The sequence below is a fragment of the Gopherus evgoodei genome, chromosome 4 (assembly GCF_007399415.2).
Source record: "Gopherus evgoodei ecotype Sinaloan lineage chromosome 4, rGopEvg1_v1.p, whole genome shotgun sequence".
Classification (NCBI taxonomy): domain Eukaryota; kingdom Metazoa; phylum Chordata; order Testudines; family Testudinidae; genus Gopherus; species Gopherus evgoodei.
Genome location: NC_044325.1, coordinates 58,559,626 through 58,575,086, shown reverse-complemented (window position 1 = coordinate 58,575,086; position 15,461 = coordinate 58,559,626). Strand labels below are relative to the sequence as shown.

The 15,461-nt window shown below is 37.0% G+C and overlaps 1 protein-coding gene across 7 annotated transcripts in view; it reads left to right on the top strand.

The window, feature by feature from the left end:
• Window positions 1-15,461, top strand: part of MEIS2 (Meis homeobox 2) — a 184,522-nt gene that overhangs the window by 24,420 nt on the left and 144,641 nt on the right. The gene's annotated exons all lie outside the window — the stretch shown is intronic.

Below are 15,461 nucleotides of genomic sequence, written 5' to 3'. Positions count from 1 at the left end.
AATTATCATTTTGTTGCTAGAAAGTAAACTCCAGGTTCTGTTGTGAAAAAGCAAGCTTCCTAATAAATAATGTTTTACTGGAGATGCATCATTTCTAAAGGCACTATTTTCCTGAAGGTAAACTATGTGCACTATGAACAATTCTTAAAGAACAATGATTTTTTTCAGTTGAGGAAGATACAGGAAGAAAGTAGCTCTTATTAATTCATCTTTTCCTTTCAAGTTTTTGGGGCCTGTCCTTGTGTTGATGGGTATGAGTAATTCCCATTAATGGTGATGGGAGTTACACATGTGCATTGACAGGAGAATAGACCCCTCAGTGTTTAGAGCACATGAAATTTACATTTTTCCCCATTGCTGTAATTGAGATGTTGACAAATTGGAGAATATTGATGAGCCTTTGTTTTAAGTATTTCTTGCCAAGTTTGTTTTATTTTTCATGGCTTGAACAATAGTGTGGGTTCAGCAGCAATGAATAATAAGGATAGAGTAAAGATAACATTGTATTTCAATATTTTGATGTGCCAATATGAAATAAATTGTCTTAGGCAACTGGAATATGCTGTTTTAATCATTAGCTATGCATGAGAGAAAAATTGATGTTGACATCTTTGCTGTAAAATCGTTGTAATGGGGCCTTCCTTACAATTCATTTTTGTAAAATTCATTTTGTACATTTTGCAGCAATTGAACAATCCCTGCACTGTGAATAGGCTGAATTCCCAGAAATACTGAGACAGTTGGCCCAGTAACTGCTGAGCTCACACTGCACACCACATGCACATTAACCGTAGTGCTGCCAGAAACAGTTTAGCTAAATATATTAACATATTAGTATCCACCCATCTTTCTTTTCTTTTATTCGATTGTGTGAACAAGTACATCTTTTTTTTACCATTTATGTCCCTACCTGTCAACCAGTCAATGGGGCTAGAATTTCATAGTAAATCTCTTTTATTTATTGTACAGTTTTCTAGTCATTATACTGGTGAAAACTGCAGATCCCCACCTTTTATTGAATTTAAAGCTTAGAGGTGAGTGAGCTCTTAAAATATTATAATACATTTTAAGACTTACATCTTACTCTCTTAGTTTCCAACCCACATAGTTATATGCAAAAATGTTTTTTCCCTACAAATATACAAGTTATTAGATAACATTTACTATGTGTTCTAAATATGTTGTGTTGGAGTTTCAAATGCAGCTTAGGAAAACTCTGTCAATGGAATGTTTTCATAGTGGCAGGAATCTCTTTAAAATGCCCCTAGATACAATATGACAGATGCCATCTGGAATAATCTTTTGCTAGTTGTTTTTAACTTTTATTTTTCCTATAGCTAAGTTCATCCCAAACTGGTCACTTACTGTTAATGGTAAACACAGTGAACTTCTTTTCTCCCTTCTCTACGCGAAAGCTCAAAAGAAAATAACTAAATAACATTGTTGAAGAGATTGCTAATGGTGGGATATTTACTTTTGCCTTTATCATTTTGGTTATGTTTTGCTTTTTTCAAACGCAGAGAGTAAGATTTCCCTTAACATCTTTCCCACCCTCACACCTTCTGCCAGATCTAACCGAGCCCCCTTCAAAATGTTAGCTATTATTTTATTTGCCAAATTATAAAAGTATCTGTCTGTTACAATATTAATGTTTTCATAATTCAACACTCTCAAACATGCAGCATTAAGTGCAAGTGTTTAAATGCCTTCCTGTGTTGTTACAGTCTGACTAATTTCTTCCTATATATGTTAACTTATTTGAAAGATCTAGTGTTGGAATCTCTGGATTTTTTTTTTAACTTAGTCGTGTAAAGGGATGTCTCCTGATGCCTGTTAGAGTTTAATTTAGAGTAGTAATTAAACTTGAATACTGCCTCATAAACAAAAGATAAACAATAAACCAGCCACATTCCCTGCTGTTTCATAGCTTTCTTTCCCAGATGTTTTAGCCTGATAATTTTTACACAGTGAACTACCTAGCATGGCGTGCTGTGGACAGAGGTCAAAGACTAGTTCTATGTAATAGATTTTTAAAAAACTTTTTTTTAACAAAATGCTAGAGGATTTTTCTTCATCTAGCTGATTACATTCTGAGATACTGAAGGACACTTATAATTGATTTTGTAATTTCCTTTCCCCTCCACTTGTTTAACAAGGCCATACTGATTTAAAAATCCTAATTTTATTATCAGTGACCTAGTGAGCTTTTAAAATATTATTAAGGTATTTTAACAATTAATTCTATTTCACTAAACAAAAGGAGAGAGCAAGAGGGAAAGAGTGGGAGAAGATATTCCTTTAAATGCTGCAGTTGATCCTAAGCAACTAAAGAAATGTTGACAATAGAACATTTTTTTCCCCAAACCAACCCTCAGGCTACTGGAGCTTGTGTGTCCATTTCTGGACCATTCCACTGTCAGCCATGATCTTTCTAATTGTCAGGTACTAGTAGGCCATTCGAATGCAGAAGCCATGTTATTTTCACTGGGTGGGGTAATTACTGAAAGCTGAGAATAGCTGCACTAAAGACAGAGGGATACTTTCATGATCCCATTAGCATAACAGTGGGTAAATTATTCATGCCAAGTGAGGATTCTATGGGGAAAAGTATAGTTAATGCACATAGTTTTTAAATGTATCCCTTTCTGCTCTGAGACTAAATTCTTGTTGGATTCAGTTCTCAGACATTTACGGGAAAGCTCTAGTGGCATGTTAGACGCAGTTCATCTCTCTCTGTTTGCAGCGCTCTCAATAGAGACCATCTGGCAAAAATCCAAAAGGTGATTAAACAAAATGATCAGCTCTTGTTGCTGTGTTACATGTCCAATACTCTGGATTAAAAAACATGACCCACGACATTAAAGTCATTTTTTTTCTTTTCTCTATAAGAATTCAGATGGTCCACAAATGTCTATGCCATCTTTGTGTCCTTATGGCCCATAATCATGAACAGGTTGTGCAAATGGCTCTTTCTGTAGCACGGTCTGTTCCAGCAGCATAGAAAAATTTTTTATTAATTGGGTCAGTCTAATGTTCATAATGACATAGGGAAAAATTACTAAAATGTATTCTTTAGTAGACATAAAAATGTGTGCTTTCTGCCATGAGAGGGTTGAAATCTGACAACAGGTTCATGTGATTGATTAATTTTCTTGTGACTGAAGAAATTCAAAGCATGACATTGTCATCTGCTGAAAATAGTATACAGCTCCTTATAACCAAACAAAAAGGGGGGGGGAAATGAACTGTGGTTTAACAGCACAATCAGGGATGAATTTACAGTGCCATTCAGAAGAGTACTCCCTTATCATAAACAAGCTGATAATCACACTGAATCTAACTCCCAATTAGCTCTTCCTTCCCTCACAGAGATCAGCGTACATGTCCTCCTTAAGCCGTGATATGTTGCTATTGAGTCAGACAGAACATTTGTATACCTTATGTCATATTCAGAATTTAAGGATTAACACTATATATTACCAGGAAACCTAGCTCATCAGCAAGGTAATTTTCAAACCAATCACTTAGATGACTGAGTTAAGGTAAAAATGCCAAGACTGTGAATAGGGGACATATGTATCTTATCTTTTGGGGGTTGCACCAAATGCCAAGTAGTAGTGTAAATTCAACAGAAAGCAGACACTGTTGGAAAGTAATTAAAGAAATATTGAAATGAAATCTACTATATGAGTGAAATATTTGTAGAACTACTTTGTTGTTTCATTCATAACAATTTGCATGGACCTGAACAGTGATTTTTTAAAAGGTACTTTCAGGGGTGGGGGGGGGAAAGATGTTGAAGTACAAGTTGAAATATTCAGGATATAGGACCTACTGCTGAAATATTCAATTGTATAATTAGATATAGCCTGTCTTTTAGAATATTTATAGTCTGAAATCATTTGGCTGATTAAAGAAGGGAGCACTTCAAGAAAAGAAGAAAGATGATGCTAACGAAACAAATAAATCAAATTCTGCTTTTAAAAGCTAAGAAGATCTAGCAAGGCTGTCAGCTCCCCTTACTATATAAGGTGAAAGCAATAGGTAAAAGATACAGACAGTGTCTAGAGTGCTCAGGGAGGGGAAGTGAGGCTCCCCTAGAGTCAGTGCAGTGTGGCAGATGAAAGGGACCCATATAGCCTTGGGGGTCTTAAGGCTATTACAGGGCAACTCATGCTCTGTTATCATGCTGATTTTCAATTGATTTTTGGCTGTACAGTACTTGTTGAAGGCCCTCTAGAGCATCAAACACTGCATTATGGCGATACACATTGTAATACACGTGCTTTTTGTCTTACTGTCTTTACTTTGCCTGGTAAGAGAGGCAGATAACCATTCAGTGATTTCTCCAGCTTCTGGGGACATTTTAGGTTTGGGAGTGGGTGGAAGGAGTTTGACAGCCATCTTTACTAATTTCTTAATGCAGATTGACTTATTTGTTTACAGTTTTACATTTTCCAACCAAGTGAATCTGAAATGGTTGTAAACCATTTGATATATACATTGGTTTAATCTGCACTCAGGCTTAGCTCTGTACTTGATCAGAAGGTACGTCACTCATTTTGGGGACTGACTTTACCTCCATCCCTCACAAACCTACAATGTTATTTCTTCTTACTGTAGGTAGTTGATATCAGAGATGCTTAATCCTGAGGCTGACGTTGCCGAAACTTTCTATATGCTAGAGAAATCAATTTAGCATATTTTCAAGTTTTCACCTCTGCTTTTATGTAGTTGTGTTCCTCATGTTGGTCCACTCTCACACACTGTGAAAATAAGAGTCACACAGCTGAGTCTTAGCTGACAGAGACATTAGTCCATAATATTTCATTTTTACTTTTTAAGAAGGTTCATTATTTTAATCATATTATTGGCTAAATATTTGCTGCAAAATTCTCAAAAGCAACATCTACAATTGTGCCTCCAATTTTGCTCTCACAAGTTTTGGTGCACTCTCACTGTTTGCACGTTTCAATACATTTATTCAAACGTGCAAACAGTATATGCAAATGAAAACCAGAAGTTTTATGTGCATAAAAATATACTATGAAAAAACATGCATATGGAAACCCTGTGGGTTCAACTTCCCATGTTAGAGTAAGGCACAGTTGAAAATTTAACCCCTGGTATTTGAGATTTGTATAGAAAGGCAGAGTGGTGTACAGGTTAAAGCACAGCACTCAGAGACAAGGGTTCTAACCATAGCTCTGGCATTGACTCAGGGCATGATCCAAGACCCATTGAAGTCAATTGAAAGACTCTCCTTGACTTTACATCAGGCTCTAATGTCTCAGTTCTGCAATTTGTTGCACACGGATGACAGCTACTTCAGTGGCCCCTTGTATGGATGTAGCTGTTTGCCCATGTGCAACAAATTGCAGGATTCTGAAGCCTATTTGTGTGACCTTGTGCAAGTTATGTTACCTCTTTGTGATCCACTTTTCCCATCACTAAAATGGGGGCAATAGTATTTAGCTACTGCACAAGGGTGTTGTGAGTCTCAGTCAATTAACATCAATGAAGTGCTTTGATATACTTGGATGGATGATTATATAGAAGTGCTGAGTATTATTCTGGTATTAGTAACTGTGAAATCAAAGCAAGAGAAGCATTGGGAATGCATCTAGGTATTTTATTGCTTGTTTAGACACTTTCTCCTCTTTCAATACAGAGAAATTGGTAAAAGAAACAGCTTAACATCGCAGACTGATTTTTAAGTAGTGAGAAGGGCTACATTTTCAACATTTAGGAAGTCAATAACCAGAAAGGGCGTAGACCTGGGTACCGTTTCTAGGCAATCTGTACATAAAGGTGAAATGTTTGGAATAATGTCTTCAATATATTAGACTTTGAGTTGTCATTATATAAGCATGTCTTCCCATTACACATTTTTTTTCTTGAACAAACATATTTAATTTGAACAACTCAGGGAAACTATGTGTTTGTGTTTGCACTCCCTTTTATCTCCCTGAGCACCCAAGGGCAATTATGCATTGCAGGATTTGTTCCAAACCAAAGTTTTGTTTTGTTTTGTTTTGATTTGTGTGTATGTGTGTGTGTGTGTGTGTGTGTGTGTGTGTGTGTGTGTGTGTGTGTGTTTCTGGAGGATTGCCTATAACACTCTAGAGCTATCCAATGGGATGTAGTGTTTAGTGGCCTCGTGCACCAGCAATTCTATCTTTTAGACATTGACATTGATTTTCCTCATATTGGCACAGGAAGATCAAGTCTTCTCTTTGCTCCATTGCCTAAGAGTCTGCAGTGTGCACACAGACAGTGGTGGCCAAGAAAGCAGGTTTAGGGCATCAAAACTGGCAGCACTAGTATGAATACCCTGCTTGATATTTTAGAGATTCTTTTTGCTAAATATCACATTCAATTAATTCATTTTGCTGTGGGGGAAATGATAAAGAAAAAATTTACACACAATATATGTTATCATTACAGTTCCGTTTCATTTTGGCCCTTGTGAATATACTAGGTTAGCTTTAGTACCATGGTTTTCCACAGAAGTTACTTATAATAACATTGTTAAATGCACCAAATACAAGACACATTCCATAGTTGTGCTATTCATAAAAGCTCTATTTTGATTTTGGGCTGGAGCAGACTCTCCACTGGGCATTCAAGGAGATGTTTTCCAAGAAAGGGGGTTAGAGTCAGCTGGAAGACAGGTCCTCCCTGTTCAAAAGAGTGGAAATGATTTTGAATGTAGGAGGTTATCTATATAAGGTCCTGATCCTGCTTCCACTGATGTCTGTAGCAACTGTGTGACTTGAACAGGAGTAGGATCCGGTCTGAAATCCGTATCTGTTTCACAGAGTTTGGACAATTGGGGTTGCACAGCTATGCAATTGAAACCAGAATATGGCTCTTTAATATTAAAATTTACACTGCTGTTAATTTCATAGGAGAAATTCCCATAGAAACTGCAACTGAGCTCTTGATACACATATCGTATCTCCAGGGACAAAAACAAGAGCTCTTCTTAAAAGTATAAATAAATGTTAATAATGGTTTCCCAAATTCTAAAGAAATCCATCTTTTAAAGGGAGCATCGTCATATTTTCTCATATTTGAAGGAACAAATGGAAATAACTCTTGCCAGGGCCATTTCTACATAGCTTTGTAAAAGTACAGAAACTATCCTCTTTTTTCCTAGATTCCTTTTAAAATCAATGCACTTAATTCTGTTATAATTCTACTAGTGTTTATTTTAGGTATTCTGGGGAGATTGGGGTGGTGAATTGCTGCCAGTGGCTGATGTAGTGAATGTAATCCTATGTTCTAGCAGTTTCACAGCTGCTAAGGGAGTGTACTCCAATATAGTAGCTGGTCCCTGCACAGGTGTGCAAGGGGTTAAAGGCACATGGAGCCCTCCCCATTGTTCTTTCACAGGAGCTGCCCACAGTTGCAGTTCTTGCACTTGCCTAAGCACAAAGACCGCATAGGACTAATGACACCTAAAGGGGCAGGGAGGAGTGGATCCATTGCAGAGAATGTGCACTACAAACCCTTAAAGGCCTGGGTAATCTTGTGACATAATGCCTCTCAAGGCTCCTATTGTGGGGTTGGGACTATAAAACACCAATGAGCCCACAATGTGCCAACCACGGACAAGAAAGGAATGGCCACAGGATCAGCAGAAGACAGGAAGAGAGAAAAGCATGAGGCATCCAACAATTATGTCCAAGGAAGCAGGAATAGGAGAGGATAGCACATCCAGAGGGGCAGGGACCCAAACGGCAGTGCAGCATGTGTAGGGGGAGAGGAGAGTCAGGAAACAGGGAAGCATGTGCAGGAGAAAGGAGGAGAATGGGACCGAGTGGCAGGAAGGCATATACAGGAGAGCAAGGGGAGAGAGAAGAGAGATGGAGGGAGAGATGAAATGAAGAAGAGAAGTAGAAAGCATTTGCCTTAAAAAAAATCATATTGCATTGAAGACAGCTTGTAAAACATAAATATTGTGCTCAGATGCTTGACTATGTTGGGTCACTTTGTAGAGCCAGCTTCAGGGGATATTCTCAACATAAGGGGAACTTCTGGTGGCATATAGCAGTTGTAATGGCTGTGATCCCACGACTCCCTCCCTGCAGCAAGCATAAGTGCTGGAACTAAGGGTGCTGAGGGTGCTGCTGCACCCCCTGGCTTGAAGTAGTAATAACAACCCAAATACATGGTTTCTGCCTTAAGCATCCCCACTGTAAAAATTGTTCCAGCACCACTGGCAGCAAGCGTAGCAGGCCTGGCTTGGGGCAAAAGGGTATGTTTTCCCTGTGCCCTGCTGATTCTCAGGTCCCAGAAGGGCCTTTCCAGCCATTGGCATATGACAAATGTTTAAGCGTTCCTCTGGCTGTTTTAACTTACACCTGGGGATCAGCCCAGCATGTATCTCATGCAGGCTTGGGGAAGCTCAGGAGTGGTTTATAGCTGACTATCTTTTCATCTCTCCAATTTGCACTGTGCGTTCCTCAGCCACAGCCAGGGATTGACATTTTATATTTCTCGATGTAAGCAAAACCATTGCTGTAGCTGCAACCATGATGTGATGCAGTTGTAAATGGGAGCAAAAGATGATCTGCAAGTTCTCTAAGATGTGATTTATGCTATGAAAATGTTTGACAACCCCTGATTTAATCCTTAACTATGTAAAGAGCTATTTTTCCTCTCCTAACCTGGTGTTAAGGCTTTTAGGCTTATAGGCTGCCCATGTTAAGCAACTACATTAATCTACATCTTCCTTTCTTTGTATCTGTCCCGAGATGCAAATTGGTCATATTAAAAACTGAACACAGCTCCTCTTATATGTCGAAAGTTAACCGGAAAGGAGTCTGACACATACATATATGGATTTTTATTGCAGGGCTGAGCCCTAAGCTTTGAAATTATTTATGAGCATAAAATTCAGAAACTTGCATGAACTCCCTGTCCAATTTTACAGTCCTGGATCAAGAGTATGAAATATCACATAAATACTGGAAATCAGAATCATTCAGCTCACACTTCCCCTTTACTTCCTCTGACCTCAGATTCACCACTTAATGGCTGCACTCTTGTCAGTGAAGGAGTCTTCACTCTGCATCTGCTAGAGAGGACTGTTCAAGAGAAGCATAAACTTCTACCAGTCCAACAGGAGCCGAGTGCTCTCCTAGTTTCCCTTGCCCCGGGAAACAGGTGTAGGACTGAACTGAAATCCTTTGAGCCAAATTGTATTGTGGGCCTATTACAAAGCCTACTAAGTCAACATAAAGCATTCTGTTGACCTGAATGAGATTTGGATCAGGCCCTTATGCTTGTATAAATCCAGAGTAACTCCACTGAAGTAAATGGAATTACTCTGGGATTGCACCAGTGTAAGTGAGGGGATAGTTTGGCTCAATGGTAATGCATTATTAGTCTGTGTTTTGTGGGACTGGGCAGCCATCCAGTTAGATATAAAGAGTCCAAGATTATGCAAGCGTAGTGGCATTCTGCATCCACTAACACTCTATGCCAGCCTTTTAAATGTTTTAAATAAAACAATTTCCCACTAAAAGTGTAAAAGGAAACTAACATTCATTTTCTAGATGAGCATGTAATGAAAACTCTTGCTTTTCATATTTCTGTGCCACCAAACTGTAAAGCCTGTTTTGCATAAAAAGTACTTAGTTCACAAATTATGTAAAATTTAATGAGTGTAACTTTTATTGTGTCAGTTCACTGCCTTGAGAAAATTATTAAAACCCCATGTCTTCTTTACAATCAAAAGGCTACCACCTTTTTAGTATTTCTTTATTGCTAACTTTTATTTTTATTTCTCAGAATTAAACCAAAATCTGAGCTATGATTTGCCACTAGTTAAAGATTTTAATGTAATCATTTGCATTTTGGAGATGTTAAATATTTTTCTTCAAGAAATGGCTTGGGATATGGAGCTAGTTATGAAGTCGGATGGAATGACAATCGTTCTTGGGCTTCAGCATATACCTTCCATCTTCTGATGTACCTGTGATAGCCAAAGTGGGGCCCCAATCCTGTAAAGATTTACACACATGCTTAGCCTTAAGCATTGTGAATACTCCCTTTGAAGTCAATGGAACTTCTCCCATGAGTTACATTGAGCATTAGAGTGTTTCTGCAGGATTGGGGCCTAAATGGTGAATGGCCACTTAGGGTCTAAACTGCTTCCTGATGAAGTCAGTTGCAAATCATCCTTTAATTTCTTCGGCGCAGGATTAGGCCCTTAATTATTGGCTCTTCTACAACTGTGTTAGTATTGTAACTAGTACAAATATTCTGTTTCCTGGTTTCTTAATTGGGCTGGTTGAAATTTTTCACACAAGATTTTTTCATCAGAAACAGCATTTTCTCAAATATTAAGCCTTTTAAAGGTCAACATCGTCAACATTTTCTGTTTTTCATGAATTTTTCCAAGATTTTTGACCAAAATTTCTATTGAAATATTTTCCAAATTAAAAAATATAGCAGAAAATGGGTCCATTTTGAAGCCTGCAAAAATAAAATGACTTCTGCATTTTGAATTTTTGGGCAGAAATTGTTATTATATTTTCCAACCATCTGTATTTAACAATAGGCTAGATCAGGGGTTGGCTACCTTTCAGAAGTGGTGTGCTGAAGTTTCATTTATTCACTCTAATTTAAGGTTTCATGTGCCAGTAATACATTTTAACATTTTTAGAAGGTCTCTTTCTATAAGTCTATGATACATAACTAAACCATTGTTACATGTAAAGTAAAGTTTTAAAAATGTTTAAGAAGCTTCATTTAAAATTAAATTAAAATGCAGAACCCCCCGGACCAGTGGCCAGGAGCCGAGCAGTCTGAGTGCCACTGAAAATCAGCTCGTGTGCCGCCTTTGGCACGCATGCCATAGGTTGCCTACTCCTGGGCTAGATGTGGGCTATGTCTATGCTATGAGCTAGAAGAAAATAAAAGAACCATCAGGAAGAGCATGCTTCCTGAAAAAAGAAAAATCTTACTGGTTTGACAGTAACAAAAATAAACGAGAACGTTTGTCAGTTGTGATTTTTTTTTCTAAGTTTGATGCTCACTAGGAGCCTAATTTACAACCATTTAGTTGAGCAAATAGCCCTTGCCCATGCTAGTAGTCCCATTGCAGAATCAGGCTCTTGAACTTCAGTTCTCATGTTGACTATCTGTTTGACATGCTGGCAGAGATCATTTTCAAATATGGCTAAAGGAGAACTTGATTGAGACGCCATGTTTTATCCCAATGTTTTCATTTCAGTCCTGAACTGCAAATGCTTTCCTTATGAAAAGGCAGTAGGGTTTTCATTTATTTCTTTGTTTTTGCTTATTAGATCTTTACTTTGACTGATGGCCTTTCATGCTCTTGGAAGTCCAAACAATGTTAGTCTCACATTGTGTATTCAGAAATTATGAAATTCTTTTTGGTAAAACATCTGCTACCATGTTAGCAAAAAAGATTATTAGATTTCTGTCTTTCTGAAGCATAAAAAAAGTCCAGTATCTTCTGCCAGAGAAGAAGATTCCAACCACTAGACTTGACCAGTTGATTTTTCAGTAGCTTTATTTTTTCCTTAGTTCAATATTGCTTACCTTTTTCATGTAGAATACTAATGTCCTTAAATTATATATTACAAATTTACCTTTGATTCTTACACTAGTTCAGTAACCTTAATTCTTAAGAATAATATAGGTATCTTCCATCCGTTTGACTGTAATATACTCATTTGTGGTAGTGTCTCAATGGATTTGCTATTATACTCATCCATTTTCAGAAAATTTCAAAGCAACAAAAACATTGTAGATATCTTCATTGGTGGAGGAAACCCTTTGTTTTACTGTAAATTCATTATCCTGATAATTTCCTTATGCTGGATTTTATTAGCAGTTCACATTCCCAAATTTGAGAATACTTTGGCATAAAGTCCTGTCTGTGGACAAGATTTTATGAAGGAAGACCTTTCTTAGTTTCTTAAATCTTTTATTCTTTCTATTAATCTGTAATTTAGCTTTACTTACAGATTTGTCTGACTTTTTTGTTTTGTCTTCTGAATCTGTAAATTTCGACAAATCACATAGACCAGACTTTCTAATATAGTAATTCATCATTTAGGTTTGGTTTCAGGCCCTTCTTTCCTTCTTGTAAACTAATCCCACAGTCCTGGGACCCACCAAAGAGAACGTCCTTTCAGCAAGAAGTCCACACTAGTAGAATTCATGTGTGCTGTATGATGAATAACCCTCCTTTAAACTTTCAAATGGCTATCAATGGTTTTTGTTTAGTAGATATAAACTGTCCTTTCTTTTAGATTTGCTGAAGAATTTTCAATCTTTGTAAAGTAATTTTCTGCATTATTAATTTTACAAATGTAAATATAAAGTACACAGTAGATCCACAGTTGCCTTCAGTGTGTGTCAATGGGAGTTGAGTGTGCATATATGAAGGCAGAATTTGGCTCAAAATATCTATGTGTACGTATATATGTGTGTGTGTATGTGTACAGTAATATTTGGTACGTGGGGAGGGAAATTATATAGAGCTATAATCAGAGGCTACAATCTTGATTGTGCTTTTCTTCAGTTATCATTTTTTCCTAAATATCTTCTATAAGCTCAAAGCAACTTCTTCTGTTTGTATTTGGGATGTGAATATACTTTTCCCCTTCTTTATTCACATGTATCATTTTACCTGCAGCTTTAGAGTATTTCCTTGTAAGGTTCAGCTGCTCTTAAGGTACTGAAAAGTTGCCTGGTGTATAATTTGTAATCTAGGAGCAAGTCTAACACAACTCCTTTGGGTATGATTCCCTTTTTGGTCACCTTGGTTGAGTTCTTGGCTTTTGATCAGAAGGGTATAGGTTGAGTCTCAGCTGTGGTAATGTGCAGGACAGGCATAGATGCACAGTTCAATGGGAACTCCCATTAATTGATTATTTCTCTTCTACTGTCTGGCAGCCACTTGCCAGACATAAAACAATTCATTTGCTCATCAGATTGTTTAGGAAGGATACATTTCTCATGGATGAAAAATTTTGAAGGGTAGGAGGAGAAAACAACACTCCAACTGCATGACATTTTATTAAATGTTCCTTGAATCTTCTTCTATAGTCCACTTGCAGGAGGAGGATGTTTTATTTACACTAATAGCTGTTTTCCATCTCAAACAGCTGTGATCCTGTGGCCATATTCTAGACAAACTTTGATTCTTTGCTGACTCTTTATAAGAATAATCCTTTCAAACCAATTGTTGAAAGGTCTTGTGTTCTGATGCTTCTCTTTAGTCTTTTTTGGTATAGCTCAAAAATAAATGTCCTAGCTTTGCAACAGTCATTCATCAATCAAAATGTAAATGTCATTCATAATTTTTAAAAATATGATTTTAAATAAAATAATTTAAATTTTTAATCCTTTAGTATGTATCAGAAACAACATTAGAATGTTTCACTTGGTAATCTACAATGTTTATGGAAGGAAATTGTCTTCCTTACATACATTACATTACTTTCAACTGCCATTTTCTTGTTTCTTTTATTTGGCTTAACACTTATGTTAGCTTTTCTCTTTGCCATTTTCTTTTGCCTTTCAGAAGACTTTCAGAGAAGCAACTCTCCTTTGATTTAATTCATAGCTAGCCCATTTTCTTTTTAGGTTCCTAACAACAGAAAAACTTCGAACTGTTTTTCTATTCTCCATTCTATTTCTTTTACAGCTGGTGCCTCTCTGGGGTCTTTCTCTTAGTTGCATTAGGTATCCATGGGGTTTGTAGGTTGCAGGTTTGGGGGAGAGCCATAGACTTACTTGGGACTGATTTGCCTAAAAAGAGATTTGGGCTTAGTTAAGTTTAGGGTTTGGACAAAGATTTCAGTCTGTTCTTTGCTTGAATCAGTCAGTTCAGCCCATCCCTATTAAAAGAAGTAGAAGAGACCCACAAAACACGTTAACATTTTGTAGTGTCCAGGGGAATCCACTGAAACTTGGCCTTCATTTAGGATTCCCTCGTGAGGAGCAAATTCCCATGGCTGCTTTTGAAGCTTTAAAAGCTTTGGTTTTGTTTTAAAAGGCCTCTGAAATAGGCAATGTTTTCATAGCCATTTAAAAACAAAAAGCATAGCTTTTAAACCTTCAAATGTTGCTGTAGGGATTAGCTTCACTGCTCAACAGACTAGGGATGAGATAACACCTGCAAGATGTATGTGCATGTTTGGATTTTGTGAAAATTGTGATGCAATATCTCAAATGATCCACAAGTGTGCTACACTGTAAAGTGGTAGCTCAGTGAGTGTGTTTACATCTCTCTCATTGTTATATCTTGTCTGTTTCATTGTAAAGCATCTTTACAGGTAAACTATTCTTTTGACTTTCTTTGGAAAGATTGGCATAGATCAGCTCAAATGACTTTTGAACATTCCTTCATTTGGTCTACGTATATGCCCTCTGGGTGTAAACACTGGAAAATGGTCTTCAGTAGAACAGACTGAGTAAAAGTCACCCATTATGTTTCATTATCTAAAGATCATTTTGCCTCAGCATTACTATTGCCTTCTACAGTTAGCATTACTTTCACAATAAAATTTTTTAGTGCCCCTTGGTATAATTGAATGATTCACATTTACTGTAGCTAAAGCCAGATGTAAGGCTCTTGAATTAGAAAACAGGGATGAAGATATAACATGTACAAGTTGCTGAAAAGGTCATAAACAGCAATGTCTATGGACCATTTTCAGCTGTATAGTCTTCAGTTCATACAACATAGGTGCAAACTTCTGCTTACATTTTTTCAAATTTTTATATTTGAGGATAAAATTATTATGCAACACCACTTTGTTTTCAGTTCCCTCCGCCTCCCCCCAAAGCTAAGAAGGCATGTAAACATATGTTCCAGGGTTGCAGATACTAAATTGGCAATCTTGGCACCAAATAACCTGCTGGAACTAAAATGTCACTTCAGAACATGTGCTTAATTTAACAGTCCATAACCCTGTTTTTAGAACATTGAAATACCTACCCTGAGGAAAGCTCATAAAACGTAAGCCTTTAAAGTTCATAGATTAGACCAATGAAACTGCAGCCGTTTTAAGAATGTGTATCTTCATTGGCTCCTATTAATCCAAGATGGCTAAGTGTATGAAATATAAGACATGAAAGCACTGAAGATTTTCTAGAAAATGTACTTTTGATAGGTTCAGCGATTAAAAGGATGAAAAGAAGAAGAAGAACCTTCAGAAAGAAAAATGTTTTGCATTTGGAAGGCTTGTGTATTGCAGATCTGGTTTGTAAGGGTATTTAACTGAGCTTTTTACAGCATATAATGCTTAATTCTTCTACAGATTTCCAGTGTCTTTAAGGTTCTATTGGTTAGGATTAGGTTGAATGATTTGGAATATCTCTTATCATGTTTCCCCCCTGTGTAACATTTCAGAAATGTCTGTCTTACTTTACTTTTAAACATATAATCTATAAATAGATAACAATAC